This window comes from Equus asinus, chromosome 9 (assembly GCF_041296235.1).
Source record: "Equus asinus isolate D_3611 breed Donkey chromosome 9, EquAss-T2T_v2, whole genome shotgun sequence".
Lineage (NCBI taxonomy): Eukaryota > Metazoa > Chordata > Mammalia > Perissodactyla > Equidae > Equus > Equus asinus.
In genome coordinates this window covers 93,177,394-93,188,606 of record NC_091798.1, presented here as the reverse complement: position 1 = coordinate 93,188,606, position 11,213 = coordinate 93,177,394, and the positions used below count along the sequence as shown (strand labels likewise).

The 11,213-nt window shown below is 46.8% G+C and overlaps 1 long non-coding RNA gene across 1 annotated transcript in view; it reads right to left on the bottom strand.

The window, feature by feature from the left end:
• Positions 1-1,291: 1,291 nt before the first annotated feature.
• The window catches only part of LOC123289054 (uncharacterized), a 64,017-nt gene continuing 54,095 nt past the window's right edge, over positions 1,292-11,213 (bottom strand). Inside the window, exons 5-6 of the long non-coding RNA XR_006532794.2 lie at positions 5,341-5,485; positions 1,292-4,435 (exon numbers count right to left, since the gene is read on the bottom strand). This is a non-coding gene — a long non-coding RNA (uncharacterized lncRNA). The remainder of the gene's footprint in view (positions 4,436-5,340; positions 5,486-11,213) is intronic.

Here is an 11,213-nt window from a genome sequence, read left to right as displayed (position 1 = left end):
CGGCTTGGGCTCAAAGCATTAGAGCACTCTGATGCTTTCCCAAAGGCACTCTCGGAGGGGGCTGACACACCTGGGTTCTCTTTCCAGCACAGCGTGCGTGTGCAAGGATCAGATTGGATACAAGGCTTTGCGTTATTCTACATGGTTTTTAAATGAAGGAAGAATGCAGCCTGTGTGCCATGCCAGTGACTGCCTCTCCAGCAGCAGAGCTCATCAGGGCTAGTCACAGGCGGCTGCTCTGCCGCGGCCCTGAGCACCCATGCTGCACCCTGCTGCGTCCATCCCTGGATGGGAGCTGCTGCCAAGCGAGTTATTAATTTGCTCGTCTGTTCTGGCAAGCAGACAGTTCTACCTCTCTTAAAACAAGAAAATGAGCTTGTCCAAACAGAGCCTTAAAATAAATTGCAGGAACACCTAAGACTCGGAAAATGTAAGATCACATACTTACTGGTTAGAGACCATCCTTGGCCCTCTGAGCCTCAATTTCCCTGTCTGGAAAATGGAGTAACACCCGCTTCTCTCATCCTAGGTATTGTGTGAATCCAACCTGATGAATATCTTCTGATAATTGCAAAGTACCATATAAATATGTTACTTATTTTACATATATTTTTATATGTAGTAACTCTGAGCTTTCTTAACTACATATAAGTTTCCTGTCGTTGAATAGCTCACTATGTGTTTGCACCAATTACTCTCCCACCCCCACCAATCTCTGTGTACTGAGTATGGATGAGAATGGGTACAGTTTCCCACATGCCCGACACGTGGTAGGTGGGCGATACATACGCACTGGATTAGTTAGGCGGTTAGCACTATAAGCTTTTCCTGACGTGCCCATAGTTGACACAGCGGCCAGATTCACTTCCCTTAGTTCTGTGGTCTTTCAACACATTTTATGAAAAGTAATGGATCAACCAGTTCCAACACAATGGACTATAAAGCGGTTTATTCCCGTTGTTGGCCCACGTATAGTTTCTACTCTACTCCTTGAGAGACTTCTTGGCTATTTTCTTGGAGAAAGGCTGGGGTGGGCAGTGAGGCACCGGGGCGGAGGACTGGGGGTGGGGTGAGGTGAGGCGAATGTGTGCGCAGGACTTGGAACAGAAGATCTGGGATGAGTCTAGACTCTCATACTTTCTACCCAGGTTTCAATTTCCTCACATAAAAAACCAGGGGTAATAAGGTTTGTTATGTGGTAAATAAGATACTGCTAAGGATTCTAATTATTTTCACATCATAAAAGATGTAAGTAAGGACCCCTGAAGTTAAAACATTTTTCCTTTGATCATCGAAGTGTAAACATGACCCCGGTTCTTAAATGGGCCATCATGTTCTCCTCCAGTTCACTTTCTCAGTAGGCGTTTTCTGGGGGCGCTGGGAGTCAGCAAAGGGCTGAGTGCTGTGGATCCTTGTCTTCACGGAACATTCCAGTATAGCTCTGTGCTGGCTTCAGTCAAAGTTTTGAAAGCCACCTTCTAAAAAGCTGAGTGGTGACGTACATGGAGCTGAAGGCAGAATATATTCTGGGAAAATAAAACTTTTAGAAGTAGACTCGTGTCTCATCACACCATATGGCTATGTGAGTGATCAGACGTATCTATGCTCTACTGATAGGAAAATAGAGCATACTGCGTGTGCTTATAATTCTGACGGATTACATCATTAAAGAATTTAGAAATAGAAATCATCTCTTGTTTGGGTTAGGAAGAGCACTGGGGGAAATTAGATACATCACCATATGGATAACCTTAATTCTAATTTGCATTTTAATGGAAATGAAGCTTCGAATGCCTCATTCTCCTTGGTAAGCCTTTTGTGGGTCTCTCTAGCTTGAGCAAACCAGATTTCAGCCGGTTTTCCAGAGAGTTCACCTCCCCTAAAAGCATTTAAGGTGGGACTATCACGTATTGATATTTTAAGCCTCGTATATGGGGAATCCTTAAGATGTAAATTCAAGAGTTCACATTTAAAGCAAGTCAGGAGATAACCCCACCATGGACACAGGAAAAAGATCATTGATTCGTTGATGAGACTTTTGCACCTCAGCAACTGATGACAGCGATGGTGGTGGTGAAGACGATGACGATGATGATGATAACGTGAGCGGCTTATCTTTCTTGAGTGCTTTCTCAGTATCAGTCTCCGTGTTCGGCCATTTACATCATACCATTTACTCTTCACAGCATCCCCGTGAGAGGGGTGCCGTCAATAGCCCACTTTATTGAGGGGAAACCTGAAGTTCAAAGAGAACGAGCATCCTCCGGAACTTTGTACAGCTTGTCAACAGTGGACACAAGGCTTTGATCCTAGAAATGGCTCCCAGAGAGGGCGCAAGGAAGAGCAGAGTCCTAACAAAGCTGCCCGTTTGTGGCTGATTGGCGTGGCGGAGCAGACGCACCAGGCTAGCAGTTGGAGGCAGTGGGGGGTCCGCGAGGGTGACAGAGGAAGATGAGGTGAGGGGGCAATACGATAGCCACGGAAATTACTAGAGAACCATGGGAGTTCCTGTCTTGTGCCCGAAAGACATTGCAGCTTCACTAGTCTGTGGTTAAGAGGCTGCATTTTAATTAAAAATGGTCTAAGGGGAAAATCAATCCAGTTTCCCCTTACCTTACTATGAACTTTAAACGGATTATTTTCATCTTCATAACTTCTGCCAAAACCTTATTTCATCCTAGGGGGTCTCCCACCCCCAAAATGCAGATCTGCAGCAGAACAAGGTCCTCCATCGCCCTGCAGCTGCACGGGGAGTGGGGCCTCCGAGGCGCCGAGGCCAGGAAATGCCAGCTTGATTTTGGAGACATAACTGAGAAGTTTGTCTGGATGGAAATACACTAATCAAATCCTGGTCAGTTGTTTCCAGCATTCACAAGTTTGTCAAGCGCTGCGTTCTCCCACCCAAAGCTCCCTTGCTCTTGCCTTGGGAGGTGGTTCTTGCAGAACAGTCAGAGCTCACAGTTGCTGAGTGTTGACTGTGTGCCAGCCACTCTGCCCAGCACTTCCCGGGCGTTGTTGCGGTTGGACCCCACCCAGTCCTCTGAGGCAGCTGCTGTTATTATCCCAATATCATAGATAAGGAAACGGTGTTTAAAGACATTTTTTAATCACCCAAGGTAACGACATGCCTGAAGCCAGTGACTGTCCGACAGCCTCCCACTTCACCACTGCTCCTTCCTGCCCTTCCCTTTGGACCCCAGCCTGGCGAGAGACAGCCGCTGACTGCCTGTTTCTGCCCCGCTTGTGTTGCTTTGCGGGCAAGAGCCTGGTCCACACAGAGCAGTAAGCAGAGGACTAAGGAAAGGTCGGAAGCAAAGCTCCTCGGCGGGGGCGGCCACCACACATGGGCTCGGCCCACTGAGTCTTCTTCTCTCCCATTATGCACGGAGGAGTCAATAATTCCAGCATGTTCTACTGGAGTGCTGCGAAGCATCAATGACAGTTTCTTTACCATCCAGTAAGACAACTCCAAGGAGCTTCCTGGGAGTCAGTCAGGAATAGAAAGGGGCCACTGAGGCGAAACCCGCCATGGGGTCAGGAAGAGTTTCCGTCATGTGACTGTTCACATCATGGGCTCTGAACGCCTGGGTTCAGGAGGAGACCAGAGCGATGTTCCGTTGCCTCTTACCTGGGCACTCCTCCCACTGCCGGGATTGTTGACTTCATTTTTAGAGGACACTAGGAGTATGGCAAGGAGGGGAAGGACCTGAAAAGAAAGGATTTTCCCTAAAAACTACCTCCACTGCCATTTTATTGTAAACAGCATTGCTGGTCATGCGTGCTGCAAGGAGGCATGAGGGCGGTGACGGGGCAGGAGCACGGGGACACTCCTTGGTGCAAGGAGCATTCTGTCTCCTGATCTGGGGACAGGTTACACAGGTGTGTTCAGTTTGAAAGTTCATCGCACTGTATACGTAGATCTACACTTTTCTGCATCCATATTATGCTTCAGTAAAAAGTAAAAGGAAAGAAACATTGAAAATGAAGATGACCAATTAATAAGTTTATTCTCTTTTAGTCTTTGTGGAGCACAAAACCTGAGAAGAAGCACAAGTTAAACTTCCACACAGGCCCAGGTCTCGGCCACTCTGCTAAAAACCTCAGCAGTGAGCACTGTCCTGTTGGTGACCTCGCTCTCGTGAGCAGATCTCTCTCTCTACTATGGCTTGTGATAACTCCGATGGAGAAAGAAAAGGAGGAAGAGCAGAGGTCAATTAACTGACTCCTGCCTCCCACAGAGACCAGAGTGGTTCGTTCCTGCCCATTTTCCAGCTTTGGTTCCCATGTGAGTGACTATCAGCACGAAGATGCCTTTCACAGGCTTCTGCGGGGCCACTGGAGAAGCCTGGCCGGCCGTCTGCACTCGGCAGAGGGATTCCCAACAGGCAGCTCGCACCACATGCACTCACTGTCTGAGGCTCAGGGATCTCCTGGACTGAAGCAAGAGAAAGCCCAAGATTAGGAGGTATCGACCAATTTATTCTGTTGTAGTTATAATCAGTAGTCTAAAACATTCCAAAAAGAAACAATGTTTTTTTCTTCCTCAAATTTCAACTCCATCAGTTTCATCACAAATTTACCCTCAACAAGACACTCTGAGTTAGAAAGAATAGAGCTGACTCTCAGAGGACACAGGAAAAGTCAACCAGCGCACTCCCCCATCCAAGAAAAGAAGTGCTGGAAAGGATGGAAGTGGGGCAAATGAAACAAGATTGATTAGGTGATCATTGTTGAAGCCGGGTGATAAGCATTGTTTCAAACAGCTCCTCCACGCAGATGACTCCTGAACTCAAGCCCAAACCTCACTGGCCATCAGCACAGCGGGCTGTTGGTCCTTGTCCTCGGTCTCTGGGCCTTCACCTAAACCTCAACACCAGGCCTAATTTCTCGTCGGAGCTCAGAGTTGTCTTCTCTCCAGATTCTTCCATTATTCTGATATCTTGAGACTGAAATGTCAAATTTCTGTCTCCTCCCTCCCCAATGGAAAGTATCTTATTAGTGACCACGTCTTGTTTTATTTCACCATACTGATTATAGTCCTACTGCCAACAAGCTAAATTGCACCTGTTTATCTTCCTGAGTCTTATTGAAAAAGGCCCATAATGGTTTCCTTGACTCCAATATTGGCTACATCCATTCTCTCTCCCATCTCTATGTCAAATTATCCTTCCCAAAGCAGTCCAACCATGCCACTGTGCCACTCAGAAACCTTCCACAACTCCCCATCGCTTACTGGATTGTGTCTAAAACCTTCAGCTTGGCCTCTACAATATATTTTTATAACCCCCCCTCCTCTCCACTCCTCTGCACAAAACATCGACTCCAGACAAATATACTTACTCGTTCTCTTCCAAATGCTCCTTTCATGCATCTTGCTTTCCGTAGGCTGCTTTCCCAGGGAGGCCTAACTCCCAAGGCCAAGGGCAGTCCTCACTTCCTTGCTAATGAGATTCTTCATCCTCCAGCTTGAGCTAATCACTCCTTCCTAAAAATTTCCCATAATTATTATTCAAGTAACTCATTTGGTGATTAACCACTTACTGCCTACTGACATCTCTTCAATTATTGCTTTCTATTGTTATTTAAGTTTTCCTATTTGTAAATCTTGTATCTTCAATTTGTTTGTTTACCTCTTCTTAGAAAGAGACAATCTTATCCTCTTTGTATCTCACGAAGCATTCAAGAGTAACCTGCACACGGTAGGGGTTCAGTAAATGTTTGTTGATTCAATTTGTTGTCTAGATGAGTTAAGAAGTGCCTACTTCTAACGTTTAAGACCCACTTAAGGCCATCACTTCATATTCTTTCAGTTAACACACCTTCCTGGCTGTCCTCGGAGCTTGAGAAAGCATGCATCTCACCGTGTTTGTGACTTCTGTCACGATTTTGTGCGCTGTACCTTTCTTCCTGGCTCCATATGCCCCTCTATGGCACATCTGGCCTTTAACTCTGCCATTACACTAGATGAATGTGCTTTTTAAACATTGAGAGTAGAAAGCTGGATTAATTCTTCTACAGTTATGTGGAATAAAAATTTTCTTCTTCCCACCCCACACTCAACAAAGTTGTAAAAAACAAACAGAAAAAAAACTGAGAACTTAGTTACCCACTATTATTTTCATCTAGTATTATTTAAAATGCTTTGAAAAGGAAGGAGTGTGAGGTGCTCACTGACGTATCTGTAAGGAGCTAGATATCTGCAAACTACAAATACAGTCAACCAGCTATTACCTTCACACAGCTTCATGGTTTTCCTGACAACTAGTGACTCGTGGTCAATTGCTGACCGGCCACCTTCTGCCTCCAGCTCACACCCAGCCCACTTTACCAACCACACTGAAAGAGAACGTTCGCTTGGTCCAACTCACTAAATATCAATCCAAGACGTATCTTCACATGTGCCAATATCTGTTGATCTGTGATGGCTGCCAGGAGCGCAGTGATGGGAAGAATTCTAAAACTATAAACAGGCTCAACGAGAAGTGCCCATTAGTGATGCCTGCCATGGACAAAAGATGCAGATGTGTTGGCATCTGAGCCATGAATGTGCCATCTCTGGCCTAAGCAAAACTTAAGACACTGAGTTCTATTCATCTTTGCACCTATCCACTTCTCCTTTCCCTTTCACCCAGACTTAGTCCGGCGTCCACCATGAAGTCGACACCGTTTGAGAAGGCATGGTCACCCAGAGGGCCCTGTGCCTGCAGACGTGGGCGTGTGGGTTCTTCGTCGCGCTCAGTTTCCACTTCCCTGTCTTGTGGAAACAGTTCCCATTTTCATGTGGAAATCCATTCATCCCCTGTTTTCAGTCCACGTGTTTCCAGGGGAGATGATTCTACCTCGAGCTCACTGGGGCGTGTGACTCAGACCACCCAAAGGGATCACTGCATTTCTCAACACCGGGCTTAGGAAGGACACGCGACCCCATCAGGGCCACTGAGACTCCCTGAGATTTCCACTGAGGGTGGTGTGTTTGTCAGGGAGACAGTCACTCTCCTGCTGGATTTGAAGCTACCTCCACAGTGTCACACAGAATTGAGAGTTTTACGATACTAAAAAGAAAGACTGAGTCAGAATATGAGGACGTCAGCAATGGTTGTGATTGCAACAACTGAGCCCCAAAGTCTATCGTTCCTGACACCCTGACTACCTCATATCGATAAATTCCCTTTTCCGCTGAAGCCATTTTGAGTTTTCTGTTAATTTAATGACATAGTGCCTTGAGATAAACCTCTGTAAGGGCCTTCTTTGATGCCTAACAACTGCAAAAATATCTAGGAAAAAGAAGCAGAAAAGGCTGCTTGGGGGGCGGGTATGCTGATGTTAGGAAAGATCAGGCCCAGACAATAGAAAACACAGCAATTCAAAAGCACAAGTTTGGGGAACCAGCGGCCGGTTGGGTGTGTCTTTTATTTTCAGCCACTTTTCTTCTGTGAGCACCGATTGTGAAGAATGGACTGTGTACTTTATCAGGTTGGGCCAGTAAGGGAAGACTGCTGGCTGAGTCACCGTCTGAGCAGCGTTTTCGGGAGCAATCTCCCCAACAGGAAGAGAGGCCTTCTCTAGAAGCAGTAGGAAGGGGCCCGGAGGCTGTGGGGAAACCACAAGCAGTCCCAGGGCTGGGAGCAGAGTCCCCAGGCTCACACACCTTGACCACTTCCCAGGGGGAATGAGCAGGTAGGCAGGGGCCCTAGCCGACTAACGCAAGAAGGCAGTTCTCAGAGGAAACTTCTTCACGGAGGTGTCTCCCCGTGCTGGGTTTTGGCAGCCGCACTGCATTCCTGGAGGACTGGGTCATGTCAGAACAGTGCCCGAGGGCTGCGCCCCCCGCTTAGCAAGTATCTTTGACATTATTAACCTTGAGTAACTTGAACAAACAGCAGAGTCTCAACCACGATCCAATTCCGTTCATCTCTGTTGACATTTTTCCCAGCTGAAAATAATGGCTTCCTGCTTCCCTGAGACCAGGCTCAGGGGCATCAACGTTGCAATGCGTGTTTCAGCTGCGGGAAAACGAGTCTGTTGTGTCTCAGCAGAATTGTCGTCTGAGGCAGAACTATCTTTTGCTGCAATACCCCCACAAAAGCGTGCAGGAAAGGGTCACACAAGCTTCCACAAAGGGAGCAATCCACAAAGATGTCCTTTCTCCTCTCTTTGTCTCCCTTTTGGCCCTGAGCTATAAATGTGCTTAAAAGTCAAAGTGATGAGGCCAGTTCTGAATGATCCTTGTTTCTGCAGGACAAGTTCAAAGACATCAGAAGTCGGTCTCTGAGACGGACAGGAAAACGATGCTTTCTACTTAGCCGCCAGAAGAGTTTAAAGTCTGAGGCTTCATAGAAATTCAAAGGTGAGAACTAACGGGGAAGTTCGAGACTGTTCCCCGACGTTGAAAGATGTGGCTTTTTTTCCTTCAGGCAAATCAAATGCACACAGCTGTGCCTTTACAACAATTAGACACACCTAGAGGATCAGAGCAGGATGCCAAGAAAATGTCCCCAGGAGAGAAACAGTAAACAATCCGACATCATAGGCACTGATTGGCTTTTTAAATTCTGAGATCTTTTCACATAGATTTGACTCAGATAAGAATGCAAGCATCTGAACCGTGTGCCTAAGTGTTTTCTCTGTGCTGCTGGCCTGAGCAGCTGGCAAAACAGGATCCAGGACTGAGAAACCATCCTGCCAAAAGCCATCCAGGGGGATCTGTGGGCAGGGTCCAAAAGACGTCTGGATTTTAAAATGTACGAATTGCTCAAATCTAACCCACTGCCTTAACAGAACCCAGAACAATCCTGAGAGGACCTCAGAGAGAACACCTGCTTGCCTTCTGAGTCCTCCTGACGAAGAGGAGAATATGCCCTGTCGACAAAAATAATCCATAACCAATCTATAAATGAGAATTTGGGTGAGTTTATTCTGAGCTAAAATGTGAGGACCATGGCCTGGGGCCTTTCTTCCCGAAGGAAGGAAGGGCACCAAAGAAGTGGGGGGTACAGAGTGGTTATATACCCTGAAAGGGGATGTTTCACATAGGATTGAAATGTCCCTTTTACAACAGTCAACTTCGAGACTGCTCTGTCAGCACAGCGATTGATGGACGCAGCAGGTAGCAGGTCTGCTGTCTTGGTGAACACAGCAGGGTGGCAGGTCTGTTGTCTCAAGCTGGGTGGTCACAGGTGAGCACAGCAATCAGTTCCTAACCTAGGGAGAGATGCTTATCCTTAAGGAAATGCCAATGTGAGGGGAAGTTGCACCTTTATCTTCAGGCATTTGTTCTTGCCATAGTAAATGTTTTAAGCAGATATACAATGTGTGCTCAACAGCCATGTCAGCCCCTTTTGGAAAAACAAAGTCACGCTGAATTGGGTTTACACCAAATGGCTTCCTCATGTGCTCTAGTATATCCTATTGCTTGCCATTTCTGTTTGTCACCCACGAGGAAGAGCGTGAGGTGGAGGAGCGCACTGACAGGGCTTCTCAGGACCTGGTGAACCGCACAAGAACTGTAACAAAAACTTGACTTCAGCAACTGAGCCAGAAACAAAAGAGCAAAAATCTAGGACCAGGAAACTGTCAGAGATGAGGTTATCGATCTCTGAGCCAGCATCTGAGGTCTGTCAGCCCAGTGCTTCTGAGAGCTATTGCAGAGGTCGCTCAGGAAGATGGGAGGAACTGTGCCCAAAGGGCCTGGAGGGACATCCCAGCCACACGCGCAGTTCCTCTGAGTCTCCGGCGAGAAGGTGAAGCCCACAGCCGAGCCCGGGTCCGCTCCTTTGGCACATAAGTTATGGATTCCATATCAGCAATCAACAGCTGTCTAATAAGAATTTATCAAGCATATAAAACCCTACATTACTCGGCAGTGGAACCAAGTAAGAATTTAAATGGCCAGATGCCACCTGTACCAATCAGAGCCTGGGAACTTTGGTGCCCACTGCCATCGGGGGATCTCAAAGGTTTTCAACTTTCCAATGATCATTTCTCATCTCTACTTTATCTAAAGAACTTGAAACTTGAAGATGAGTATAAAGGTGATATCTAACATGCAAAACTATGTCAGAGTAGGATGTTCAGCTCTAGATCCCCGTTGCCAATGGCATTTGTGATAAGAACAGATGAACCAAATCAAATAACGAGAGTTTCAGGATAGCTCTTCTACGCCCCAAATGAACAATTAATATATTACTGCTGTCTGCAAAAATATGAGCTAAACAAAGAAGAACATAAAAACCATCCCAGGCTTATTCAGTATGCACACACCAGTCTCTGGTGACGTCTCCAAGAATTAATTGAGTATAAAATGTTGTGCAGAAAGCGGGGTACTCTCATGGCAGTGAAGGAGAATGGTCTCACAAAACACACCAGTGAGCCTAGCGTCTCATTACCCTCCCTTCCGTCCCTTTCTTCTCTGCCTCTTCCTTCCCCCAAGACAGCAGGGCACAACCCAGGGAGTTGCCGAGATGATTACACAGAAGGTGAATCATGACTGTGCTGCCTACAGCTCCGCGAGAACTCAGGAGGGAGTCGCTCTCGGAAGACAACGACCTCGTTACTGACGTTATGGGGGCAGCGAGCCGCACGTCTTCTCTGAAAGGCAAACTGGTATCATCTACTCTTCATGGGGTAAATTAATTCCTTTGAGCTTATTTGTCCACCTGAAGATGGCCGTGTTCTCTAGGAGCAGAAGTTTCAGAGTGAGATTATGCTGAAGCCCCATCCTGTGTCCCACTGGGATAGCACAAGAGGGGTGACCAGTCACATGATGTCTGTGTAGAGGACGCTTTCTCCTGTCTTCAGAATACGCTGGAATTCAACCTTCTACTTGGTTACTCTTTTGAGTTTGGGGAGTTTCTGCATGTTTGTTTTGGGAGCGAGAGAACAATGCTACCACCCGTGCAGCCACCTCCGCTGTGGAGGTCCAGCAGCCTCTGCTTCCCCTACGGCTTCTTGAGAGTGTCCTGTCTCTGCGCTTGGTCCATGCACACACATTATCTCATTGAAAGCTAATCATCATCTTTTGAGGTAGATATCATCTCTCCCCATTATACAAACTGATACGCCAAGAAATTAAGTTTCTTGCCCAAGGTCAAAAGAAATAGAAAATGGTTGAAAACTTGGAAGTGTGGTTTGTGTCCTCTCACTGTCCAGGAGCCACCTCCCCTGCACTATAGCCTTGCCCAATGCGTCAGAACCAATAAGGAGCTGCCACTGTG